Source organism: Neofelis nebulosa, chromosome 4, assembly GCF_028018385.1.
Source record: "Neofelis nebulosa isolate mNeoNeb1 chromosome 4, mNeoNeb1.pri, whole genome shotgun sequence".
NCBI lineage: Eukaryota > Metazoa > Chordata > Mammalia > Carnivora > Felidae > Neofelis > Neofelis nebulosa.
This window is the reverse complement of record NC_080785.1, coordinates 110436048-110446825: the sequence shown is the minus strand read 5'-3', so window position 1 is coordinate 110446825 and position 10778 is coordinate 110436048. Positions and strand designations below refer to the sequence as shown.

The window sequence follows — 10778 nt, the reverse complement described above, 5'->3', positions numbered from 1 at the left end:
AGGCTGGCGTGGTGCCCGCCCAGTGCTCTCGGTATCTTCGTGTAAGTCCAAGATTCTGACACAGAACCCCCCCCCCCCCCCCCCCCCCCGCTTACCTGTTAAGCCTGCCCTGTGGGTGCCGATCAGTGGCCACTTCCCAGCCCCACTGGTTCCCTGTGGTTTGCTTGGGGCCCGTGATAGCTAGCAACTTCCCGGACTACCAGGATAGGCACCTGGGGAAAGGAGATGGGGACCTCAAGTACAAGGGTGGCTTAAAAAGCACACACTAAACCTCGAGGGCTTTAACTAGGCAGGAATGACTCACCAACTCCCTGTTATCCATCAACATCTCTCTGCCGGAGCAAGGAGGGGCCAGATTTCACTGGGAAGGTGATTTTGATCCATCTTCATTTCTGCATGTGAATTCAATTCCTTCCATTGAACCGCGGCTCTGGCATTTTTCTCTCATAATTTGTCTCTCTCTGTCTCTCTGTCTCTCATCTGTCGCTTTGATTTGGTTCTCAGGTGTGTCCATTCTGCTATTCAGTCTTGGTTGGGCTTTCATGATTACTGTGAACGCTTACGTTTTCGAATGTTCTTTCCTGTTCTCTGAATGCTCCTTTTTCATAGTGGTTGGTTCTTGTTTTACAGGTTTGCTATTCCTGTGGTGATAACAACAGCGCCTGTATCACAGAGAAGTTGTGTGGCTTAAGCGAAGTGGAAGTTGTAAAGCACTTAAAATAATGCCCAGCATATAGAAAATACTCATAAATGCTAGCCCTTAGCTCCAAGCCTGGTGTATAACAAGCACTTAATAAAAAAGTTACCTGACGTATTAGCAGCAGTTCATAGAAGATTTTCCAAGAAAGTTTGGGAGCTCGGGGGCTGTGTCAATGGCCTGGGGTGCATTGCTTGCCCCTGGCCTCCCAGTACAGTCGAGGGAGCCACCCACAGCCTGATTTCACCTTTCCTTCCCCAAGACTGTGCCTCAATGGCCTCGAGAGACTATTGGTTCAGAGTCTTCCACTGAGGACCCCTCAGAGGCTATTTTGGCCAAACGTTTGGTGCAGAGAGGAAAACAGTGCCACAGAGTATATACAGTGACTCGCTCTGATCTCTGCAGCTGGAGACAGGACAGGACTGCAAGTGTCTGGCTTCCCAGCCCCACTGGCAGACAGACACAAACCCGGCCACACAGCTCACACCCCAACCTTGTTTTCTCCCAGTGACAGTGGCTCCTTCTGCATGGTGGCCTTAAAGGGCAGAGACATCCCTCCCCTTTTTCTTTCCCCTTCCCACGGGCTAGAGCCCACGTGTAGCTGTGAGTCGTCATGTGGGAGAGGGCAAGGCCCTGCAGGGAAGGAGCCTGGCAGGCAGCAGTCTGGCCTGGTGGGTGGGTGCGAGATGGATTCCTCTCTTATTTACAACGCTGCTAGTCTCAGAGCCAGTGTCACATCATTGTCCTGGGCCTCCCCCCTCCCAACAGTGGGCTGGAAGCTTGGCTCAACCCCAGGCCTGTGCCCACTTGGCTGCTGGTCACTACTTGGACCTCCAGAGCCATGCAAGATCCCCTAGGCCTAGGTGCAGTGGGATCGTCCAGAGGTGTGGGGGTAAGGACAGTAAGGACTGAGTGACAGAAGATGCTGAAGAGGCGAATGCCAGGTGTCACTGCCGGAGCTGGGCTTCATCTGTCTCCTGCCCTGGGAATTGTGTGAGGTCTGATGCCCTGACCCACCCCCTCCAGGCTCCCACCTGACACCTTGCTAGGGGACCCTTTCTCCAGACCCTTCTCCTACTGCCCCTTCCCAGGGTTTCAAAGCCTTCTCCAGGAAGCAGCAGACGCCTCCCAAATTCCCATGACCTCGTTATTTTCCGGAACCTGAGCACCACCTCCTGCCGGCTGGGCTGTGTGATTTCTAGTAAGTGACTTCACCATGCCTCTGTTTTCCCATCTGTAGCATGGACCAAGTAGGAGGGGGGCTATGCGGATTAAATAAAGTCACCTGTTTAAAGAGATTAGCACAGGGGCACCTGGGTGGCTCAGTCGGTTAAGCTTCCGACTTCAGCTCAGGTCATGATCTCATGGTTTGTGGGTTCAAGCCCTGCATCGGGCTCAGTGCTGACAGCTCAGAGCCTGAAGCCCGCTTCAGATTCTGTGTCCTTTCCTCTCTCCCCCTCCCCACTCATGCTCTGTTGCTCTCTCTCTCTCTCTCAAAAATAAATAAACATTAAAAAAAATTAAAATAGATTAGCACAGTGCTGGGCATACTTCCTGCCTTCCCCTTGCCCACTTGACTTTTGCCCAAGGGACTCCTGCTGTTTCCAACCAGTGGGCCCATTAAGTTGTATCCCATGCAGGGTTGCCGAGCGCCCCCCAGAGGAAGCTTTCTTTCTCCACTGACTTGCTAGGCCAGCAGCCAGCTTGGATGATGATGCTTCCCCCTTCCCGGGTACACGGAGGTGGGGTAGATGCAGCAGTGAGAGCGCTGGTGGTCTTGTGAGGACTGCTGGTCCCAGGACTGCAGGCTGGTGTGAGGTCTGAGGTGGGGGTCCGCCTCTGCTGCATCCAGCCGTTCTGGCTCCATCCTGACTCCTGACAGGGAGATCCTCTCTGAGTGGCAGGGAAGGGTACAGGTGGCCTGGGAGGAGCGGCAGGGTGAAGCAACAGTGGGGACGCTGTCCTGGGGCCAAGCTCTACAGCCTGGGATGGGAGAAGAGAAGTCTCTGGAGCGAGATAGTTCTCTGTTCTCTTTTTGTCTTTGCCAGTGCATTTGCTGTGTGACCTTGGGTGAATTGCCCCTCTCTGGCCTCAACTTTCTTTTCTGTAAAACGGGAAGAGTCAAGATGTGAGCGCTGCCCCCCGTGTCACAGCGCCGGGCCTGGCACGCCACAGACCCCGCCCTCCTCCACCTGTCTCAGAGTGCGTGGCTGTGAAGGGTTCAGCATAGACCCGGCACATGGTAAGTCCACCCTCTTTCTCCGCTGCCCTCTCCGGCAGCCTGGGACTGGTGAGGCTGCTTGGCACCCCTTACCATGAGGCAGATCTGGGCTTCCTGCCCTCGCCGGTGGTGGTAGGTGTCAGCAGGAATTGGATGACTAGGGAGGGCTGGCCGCTGTGATTGGCCGTGCTGCCTCCATGACGTGAGTCCTCAGTGTGACCCTCACTGAGGGGGCCAGGAGCAGGGGCTCGAAGGCCTCCTCTGCCTGGTGGCCTGGCTCGTGTGTCAGGGTTGGGACAAGTGTCTACCTGATTTCAGCAGGCTGGCAGCTCCTGCATTAGGGGAGGGGCTGCATCTCAACACTCCCTTCTAGCCTGGTGTGCACTGTCCAGCATGGTGGCCGCCAGCCGCATGCGGTACCTTACTGGACAACAGGCATACATGGAGCATTTCCTGCCTCACAGAAGGTTCTAGCGGATAGTGCTGCTCTAGATTTCTATACAACTTCACTCCATGAGCTGGGTGCTGTGGCGGTCCCCGAGATGGCTGAGAAAGGGTCCAGCCCCCAAAGAACTCATTCACTCACTCATCATACAATAATCAAGGACCTTCTGGGTGCCGGGAGCACATGGTGATGACCAAGGTGGACCTGTTCCCTGGCTTCACAGAGCTTCCTGTTCTACAGGTAGCCAAATCTCTGCCGTTAACAGAGACTCAAAGTAGTGTTGGCTTAAACAAGCTACACTTTGAGTTTTCTCTCCTTGAAATCCCACGCTGGTGAGGCAGTGCACTCTGAGGCTGTTTGGGTCTGTATTCCTTCTACCTTGTCCATCTCTCCAGCAGACAGTATTGGCCTTGTCTGCCCGCATTCCAGCCAGCAGGGAGGAGGAGGGAACATGGAAGGAGGCATACCCCTTCTCTTCCCAGGGGAACGCAGAAGGGACAGCCATCACTTCTGCATACATCCCATTGGCTAGCTGCAAGAAAGGCTGAGGAATGCAAGCTTTCTTTGGGGCAATACTGTGCTCTGCTGAAAACTGGGAGTTCTGGGAAGGGATGGATAGGGATCTGAGGACTGGCAATCTTTGCCCCAGAGAGACAAGCGTGAAAGAAATGAACACACATAAATGGATAAACCTTGAAAAATTCTTTGAAGGAGAGGCACATAGTGTAGGGAAAACATATAAAGGAGGTCAGGTAGGCTTCCCTGAGGAAGTGATATCTGAGCTAACAAGAAAGAGGGGTAAGAGGGCTCACAGTAAAGGAACAAAGGCAGTGGTGGGTGCAAAGGCCCTGTGATCACAGGAAGCTTGGCACACTTCGGAAACTTAAGAAGGCCTGGTCCACAAAAGAATATGCAGAAATCTATGGACAGGGCAGATACAGTCCCCAGGAATGGCCCTTAGAAAGGAGCTATGTGGTGTTGGGACTCAGATACCTACTCTGTTCCAGGCACCTTTCTAACTAAGGTTTCTGTGTGTGTTAATGTGTTTAATCCTTGAACAACCTATGAGACAGCTACCTGGGCCAGTTCTCATCTTCAGAGAGCAGATGCCAAGAAGGGGTTAGACGTGCAAGAGGCTCATGGGGCAGTGCCTGTGGAGGATGAGGGGAAGGAAGTAGGAGCAGGAACTGGCAGGGAGAGCCTTCGATCTGGGTGTGGGGTTGGCACCCGTGAAAGGAGAAGAGAGGAGGGAGGATAAAGAGGGAGAGCCTCGGGCTGCAGTGCAGCCAGGAGACAACTGGGCCACACTCAGTGGAAAGCCCCCGGGGTCAGCCTGCCTGTGGGGAAGCGGGGGTCAGGCAGGAGCGGTGGCTCCAGTGCCTAACATCCTGGCTTCTGGGTGAAGCTCGGCCAGATCCCCAGGTGGGGCTGCTGCTGGAGGCAGTCAGTCAGCAGTGCTCCGTGTGGCAGCTCTTTAAGAGAGACTGAGCAGGACACCTGTATGGCCGAGGCACAATTGCTGCTGTCCCCGCATCGTAGGTATGGTGGCCCACAAGGGGAAACAATGTTCCTAGAGTTACGCAGCTCGGGGGTGGCAGGAGCATGATGTGAGCCCAGGCAGGTCAGTGCAGAGTCCTTGCTGTCCTTGGGTGGGACAAGTGGGGCAGGAGGCGCGTCACTCAGAGCCATGGATGCCCGGGGAAGTTAGGGCGCAGACCTTTTACTGTGACCATGGGGAGCCAGTGTGGGCTCTGAGGCAGGAGACTGCTTTGCCTGGCCACCTGCGTCCCCCCGCAGCATGGCCATCCTGCTGCCCCCACACATGACTAGGTGGGAATTGCTGGATGAAGCACTGGGTGAGGGGGGTGCCGGGATGGGGGCACCCTGGGGGGTTATGATGTTACTATATCCCTCCCAGTTTGTACGTTGAAATCCTCAGTACCTCAGAATATGTACTGTATTGGGAGACACAGTCTTTACAGAGGCAATTGAAGTAAAATGAGGTCATTGGGGTGCCCACACATCTCACCTGACAGGTGTTAATAAGAAGAGAAGGTTAGGGCCCGGCCCACGTGAAGAGTCGGAGAAGCCACCATCCACAGAAGGAAGCAGAAGGAAGCAGGATTGCTTCATCTTGATCTCAGACTTCCGGCCTCCAGAACCGTGCGGAAATCATGCGTATTGTCTGAGCTGTCTGGTCCGTGTTACTTGTCACAGCAGCCTGAGCTGACTAGTACCCCGGGGCAGAGGGGCAGGCCTAAGGGGTTTTCCTTGGGACGCCTGGTGACATCTGCGAGGTGTCAAGGGGAGATGTCTGGGGAGGATTTGGAGCTGGGGGCTGGGGGGAGGCCAGGGCCGCAGACATCCCATGCCTCATGGATGCGGTTTATGGGACCACACACAGGGCTCCTGCCGGGGGAGCAGAACGGCAGAACTGGCGAGGCCCACCAAGCATGTTCGGGACAGGCCCTGCCAGGCCTCGTGTCTCGTCCAAGCCATCTGGCTGTGGGTGTCCCGGGCCCTGCAGCGGGCCCAGCCCCTCAGCCAGGCCTCGGGAGCCCGCAAGGACAGGGCCGCACGGGCCTGAGGGGGCAAGTGTGTGCGGGCCCTGCCATGACCGCGTCATTGGCCCCTGCGAACAGGTGCCTCCTCTGAGCATCATTTCCTCATCTGTGATGCCGGCCTCTGGGGTGCCGTGAACACACAACAAAGTGAGCATCTTTGAAGTGCGATGCGTGCGCCTCCATATTATTAACCCGAAAGCTGGAGATACCCAGCCAGGAGGGTTGCCCCCAGACGAGCCTGTGGAAAAGAGACACTGGGCGAGGATGGGGGCGCGGTGGGAGGCAGAGGCTTTCTGGGCAAAGGTTAGGAGAGGGGGGGCTTCAAGCTCTGCCAGGCTGCCTGAGAGGAGCCACTCCTGCTGGAGAGACACAGCCAGCTGACAGTGACCTACAGGGGACAAATGCAATGTCATGTTCCTCCCATCCTCACCTGTCACCAGTGCCTCCCACTGGCCAAACCCTCTCGGAAACCAAAGGGCCCCTGTTCATGGTCTGTGCAGATAAGCCTCTGGGGGCACAGAGCAGGGGCAGAAGGGCAGAGAGAGATCTGGAGGGGCAAACACAGAATGTGCAGCACACAGAAAGGGGGCATCATTCGCTTCCTTTGTAGACACAGAAGAGACAAGCATAGTACGTACAATTAGGTCACATGGAAACAGAAATACTGAGCGGAACTGAGGCCGAGTGCAATTTTACTCTTCATTTCATGCCTTTCTGCGGTGCTTCAACACTAAAACAATGTGCAGGCATTACTTTTAAAAGAATTACTCAAGGGGCGCCCGGGGGGCTCAGTCAGTTAAGTGCCTGACTCTTGATTTCAGCTCAGGTGGTGATCTCAGTTTCTGAGATCGAGCCCTGTGTCAGCCTCTGCGTTGATGGTGTGGAGCCTGCTTGGGACTCTCTCCCTGCCTGTGTGCTCTCTCTCTCTCAAAATAAATAAATAAACTTCAAAAAAGAAAAGAATTATTCAAACAAATGGCTTGGATGTCAGTCCAAGTGGCTTGGGCTTGCACCTGCAAGGGGACAGAGAATCTACACCTTTGGTTCCATCCACAGTGTGGCCACTGTTTCATAGGCTTTCTTGTATTTTCCGGCATTCCAGAGCACGTCCTGGACTGCCTCCTCTCCAAGGGGGCCTGGACATACGCTTCTCAGCAAAGTTGTTCCCTCCTCCCCAGGAGGGGCTGCTTGCTGCCCTGTTAGAGCTCATTTACTGCCATTATCCAGCTGCCCCCTGGGGGGGGGGGTGTGTGCTGTGTGCCAGGCTTCCCATTCCCCAGCATTGCCCAGTGCTGCTAACCGCCTGTCCTCAGTCTCTGGACCTTTCCAATGCCTTTTCCCATCTATTATTGTTTTGGCTCCTCCAACAACCCTGGGAGGTAATGAAGTCAGGGGTCCTGGCACCCATTTTATAGATAAGAAAGCTGAGGCTCTGATGGGCAAAGTAACTTGGACGGACTCTACCAGGACCGGAGGCCAGGCTGCCATAAACACAGTCCCGCTGGGCTGAGACCCAGCCTGCCTCCTAGTCTGGAATTCTAGCAGATGTCAGAGAGACCACCATTTATGGCAGAGATGGGGAGGAGGGAAGCTGAGGAGCCCTCTGTCTCCCGGAGCTGTGCCTGTGTCCTCGAAACAGGGAAAGCTGGAGCCCCTGCCCTAGAGGTGAGCCCCACTTCTGTCCCTGGGGTCTTTGCAACCGTTCAGGGCTGGACAGGTACCAGGGACTCGGGTCCTTTTCTGTGGGAGATGATGTACAAGTAGGGAAGGAATTAATTGCGTGGGAACGTTGGGGGTTTTCATTGCTATGAAGAGAAATATTTCTTTTTCTTTGTCATCTGTTTGGAAAAACACTACCTGGTTTCTTTTTCTTCTAACAGAGTCTCCCCACAACATGGGGAGAGTTTTTCTACTTAGATACAGCCATACCTAACTACTCAGGTGGACATTCAGCTACTTAGGCTGCCAGTGTCCCCACATTCACTCATTCATTTATTTATTTTCTCAACAAAAGTTTACTGAGGTCCTACTACATGCCGGGCACAGTGCCACAAAGGATAGGCATGTGAGACCTGGTCTTGCCTGCATGTGGGAGAGGTTTTTATGGGACTATGTCCCCAAGAAAGGTAAGTTTGAGCTGATGGCTGAAGGATGAATACAGTTCACCAGGCCAAGGTGGGGGCTGGAGGGAGGAGGAGACTGAAGCAGAGAGAAGGCACCCTGTACAAAGGCAGAAACTAGCTTGAGGGTGCTCTGGGTCTCTTTGGGGAAAACCGTTCTAATTTCTCCAGTAGCCAACTCCTTAACTCATTTGGGGTAGGTCCCTCAGCCCTGTTGAATTCCTCTCAAGCCGACCTTTTTGCTTTAAATCAGAAATTCATTAATTCAATAACTGAGCACTTACTATGTGCCTGATGCTAGAAATATGAAGGGAACAGGTGGAGAGAAATCACTGCTTTGGTGGTGCTTACATTCTATTAGAGGAGACAAAAACAAATAAAATATAAAATATATAATACATTAGCAGGGAATAAATATCAATTAAAAAGTTAAACAGGATAGGGGAATAGGATATACTAGGGAGAGTGTTAACATTAAGAGAGAGAGAGAGAGAGAGAGACAGAGTGCGAGTGGGGGAGGTGCAGAGAGACAGGGAGACACAGAATCCGAAGCAGGCTCCAGGCTCCCAGCTGTCAGCGCAGAGCCCGACTCAGGGCTCAAACTCACAGACTCATGGACCGTGAAATCATGACCTGAGCCGAAGTTGGCCCCCCAACTGACTGAGCCACCCAGGCGCCCCAGGGAGAGTGTTAACATTTTAGACTGGGTGGTTAAGGCAGGGCTCCCTGAGAAGATAACATGCAGAGAAAACCCTGAAGGAGGAGAGAGAACCATGTCATTTGCATGGAAAGAGCTTATACAGGCAGTGGGAAGAGCACATGCAAGGGCTCTGAGGTAGGACTGTGCCTGGTATGTTTGGGGAATGATGTGAGCAAGGGGAAAAGAGTAGAGTGTAAGGTCAGGGATCTAATTTTGGGGGGGAGGCGATCCTGTAGGGCATTGCAGGCTGTGATGCTGGGAACCCCTGGAATGTTCTGAGCCAATGAGAGACATGATCTGACTCAGGTTGTAACAGGAGCACCTTGGCTGTCCTTCAGTTTCTTCCCCTCCCCCCAGTTTTATTGAGACATAATTGACATGCAGTATTGTATGAGTTTAGTGTCTACAACATAACAGTTCGACACCTATTTTGTGAAATAATTACTGTAGTTTTAGTTAGCAGCCATCATCTCATATAGATATAATAAAAAGGAAACGAAAAAAAAGAAAAAAAATTTTCCTTCTGGTGAGAACTCTTGGGACCCACTCTCTTAATCACTTTCCTGTATATCACACAGCAGCACAGTGCATCACGTTGCACATGACTTCCTGGGACTTAGTTCTCTTACACCTGAAAGTCTGTACCTTTTGATCCCCCTTCTCCAAATTCTTCTCCCCTGACCCTCTGCCTCTGGGACCACAAGTCTGATCTCTTTTTCTATGAGTTTTTTTGTTTGTTTGTTTTTAGTTTTTAAAATTTCACAGAGAAGTGAAGTCACACAGTATTTATCCTTTTCTGCTTTTCAGTTTCTGACCACCTACGTGCTGAAACTGCTATGGGTGTATTTCACCTTTAACACCAGTGTCCCCTAACCTGTCCCCCCCCCCCCAGCCCCTGCCACCCCCAGCTGGGTTTGGCTCCTGGTGGCAGCAGGAGCCACATCCCTGGCCCCAGCTGGGTATACAGGGAGGACCACATGACCCAGGGGCAAGCACCAGCCTGGATTTAGGAGCCCAGACCCACAGCATTCCAGAGAGCAGGGAAAGGTCCTGGCTATGAGTACGCTGCTCTGGCAATACACTGGGAGAAAAGTGGAGGGAATGCTCTCTATCTCCCAGGCCAGGAAGGGAAAGGATGTCACTCCTTAGAAGGAGCTCTGCCCACGTGTCCCTGTGTTGCCCGGAAAAATGCCCTCCGGGGGCAGGCGGACAGGCTCTGCCTCACCCCCTCCTCTCTCCTTACCAGCCGAGTCACCCGGGGAGGACCCGTGGCCCCTCACAGTCCATGTCTTCATCTGTAGGCTGAGGATCCAACAGGAGTGTGAGTTAAAGGGCGTTAGCAGGGTGCGTGGCACCGTCGGCTCACTGCCACCTCTTGGGCAAGTTCCTCTGGGCCTCGCTCTTCCCATCTCCGCGCGGAGTGCCAAAGCGTCCCGGGACTGCTGCGGACCACAGCAGCCTGAGAGTGAAGCACAGGTCGGTCCTCAGGAAGGTGTCCCTGACATGGGGGTGTCACTGATTCGAGGCAGGGGTCAGACGCCCTAGGCCGTCCTGGAGGCTGGGAGGCTCCGTGGCAGCGCAGCGCAGCGAGCGTGCACTTTCCCGAGGGTAACCGTGATCGCTAGGCAGAAACACCGTACCGTATTTCTCCAACAGTACGTCCCCAGGGTAACCCCCCACTTTATCCGGCCCACAGCCGGAGGCCAGCTGCGGGTACCGGAATGGAGGTGGGAGTGAGGGTGGCGGTAGAGGCCAGACCTGCCCTGGCGGCCTCATGACGCCCGCCCCCTCCTGGACTCCATTTCTCGCGGGGCCCGCGGCCTGTCTCCCGTCCTCACCTGGGGACCGACCTGCAGAAGCGACGCCTGCGGACTGCGCGAGGCCACGGCCGGGATGGGGGGAGGGGAAGTGGCCGGAGAGCCCGCGCTGCGCGCAGCCGACAACTCCCGAGGCCAGAGCAAGGGGCTGGGGGCGGGACCAGGGCCGGGGCTGGGGGCGGGGCCAGGGCCGGGGCCGGGGGCGGGGCCGAGG

At 54.5% G+C, this 10778-nt stretch overlaps 1 long non-coding RNA gene across 3 annotated transcripts; it reads right to left on the bottom strand.

Annotated features, from left to right (window-relative positions):
* Positions 1 to 483: 483 nt before the first annotated feature.
* LOC131509708 (uncharacterized) lies at positions 484 to 10710 on the bottom strand. Of its 3 annotated transcripts, XR_009260665.1 has the most exons (4): positions 10586 to 10707; positions 9991 to 10206; positions 2382 to 2801; positions 484 to 662 (listed from the first exon to the last, which is right to left on the bottom strand). It is a non-coding gene; the product is annotated as an uncharacterized LOC131509708 (long non-coding RNA). The 3 variants fall into 3 exon arrangements; XR_009260664.1 differs by having other exon boundaries at positions 484 to 1959; positions 9991 to 10710; XR_009260663.1 differs by having other exon boundaries at positions 9991 to 10708.
* Positions 10711 to 10778: the final 68 nt, after the last annotated feature.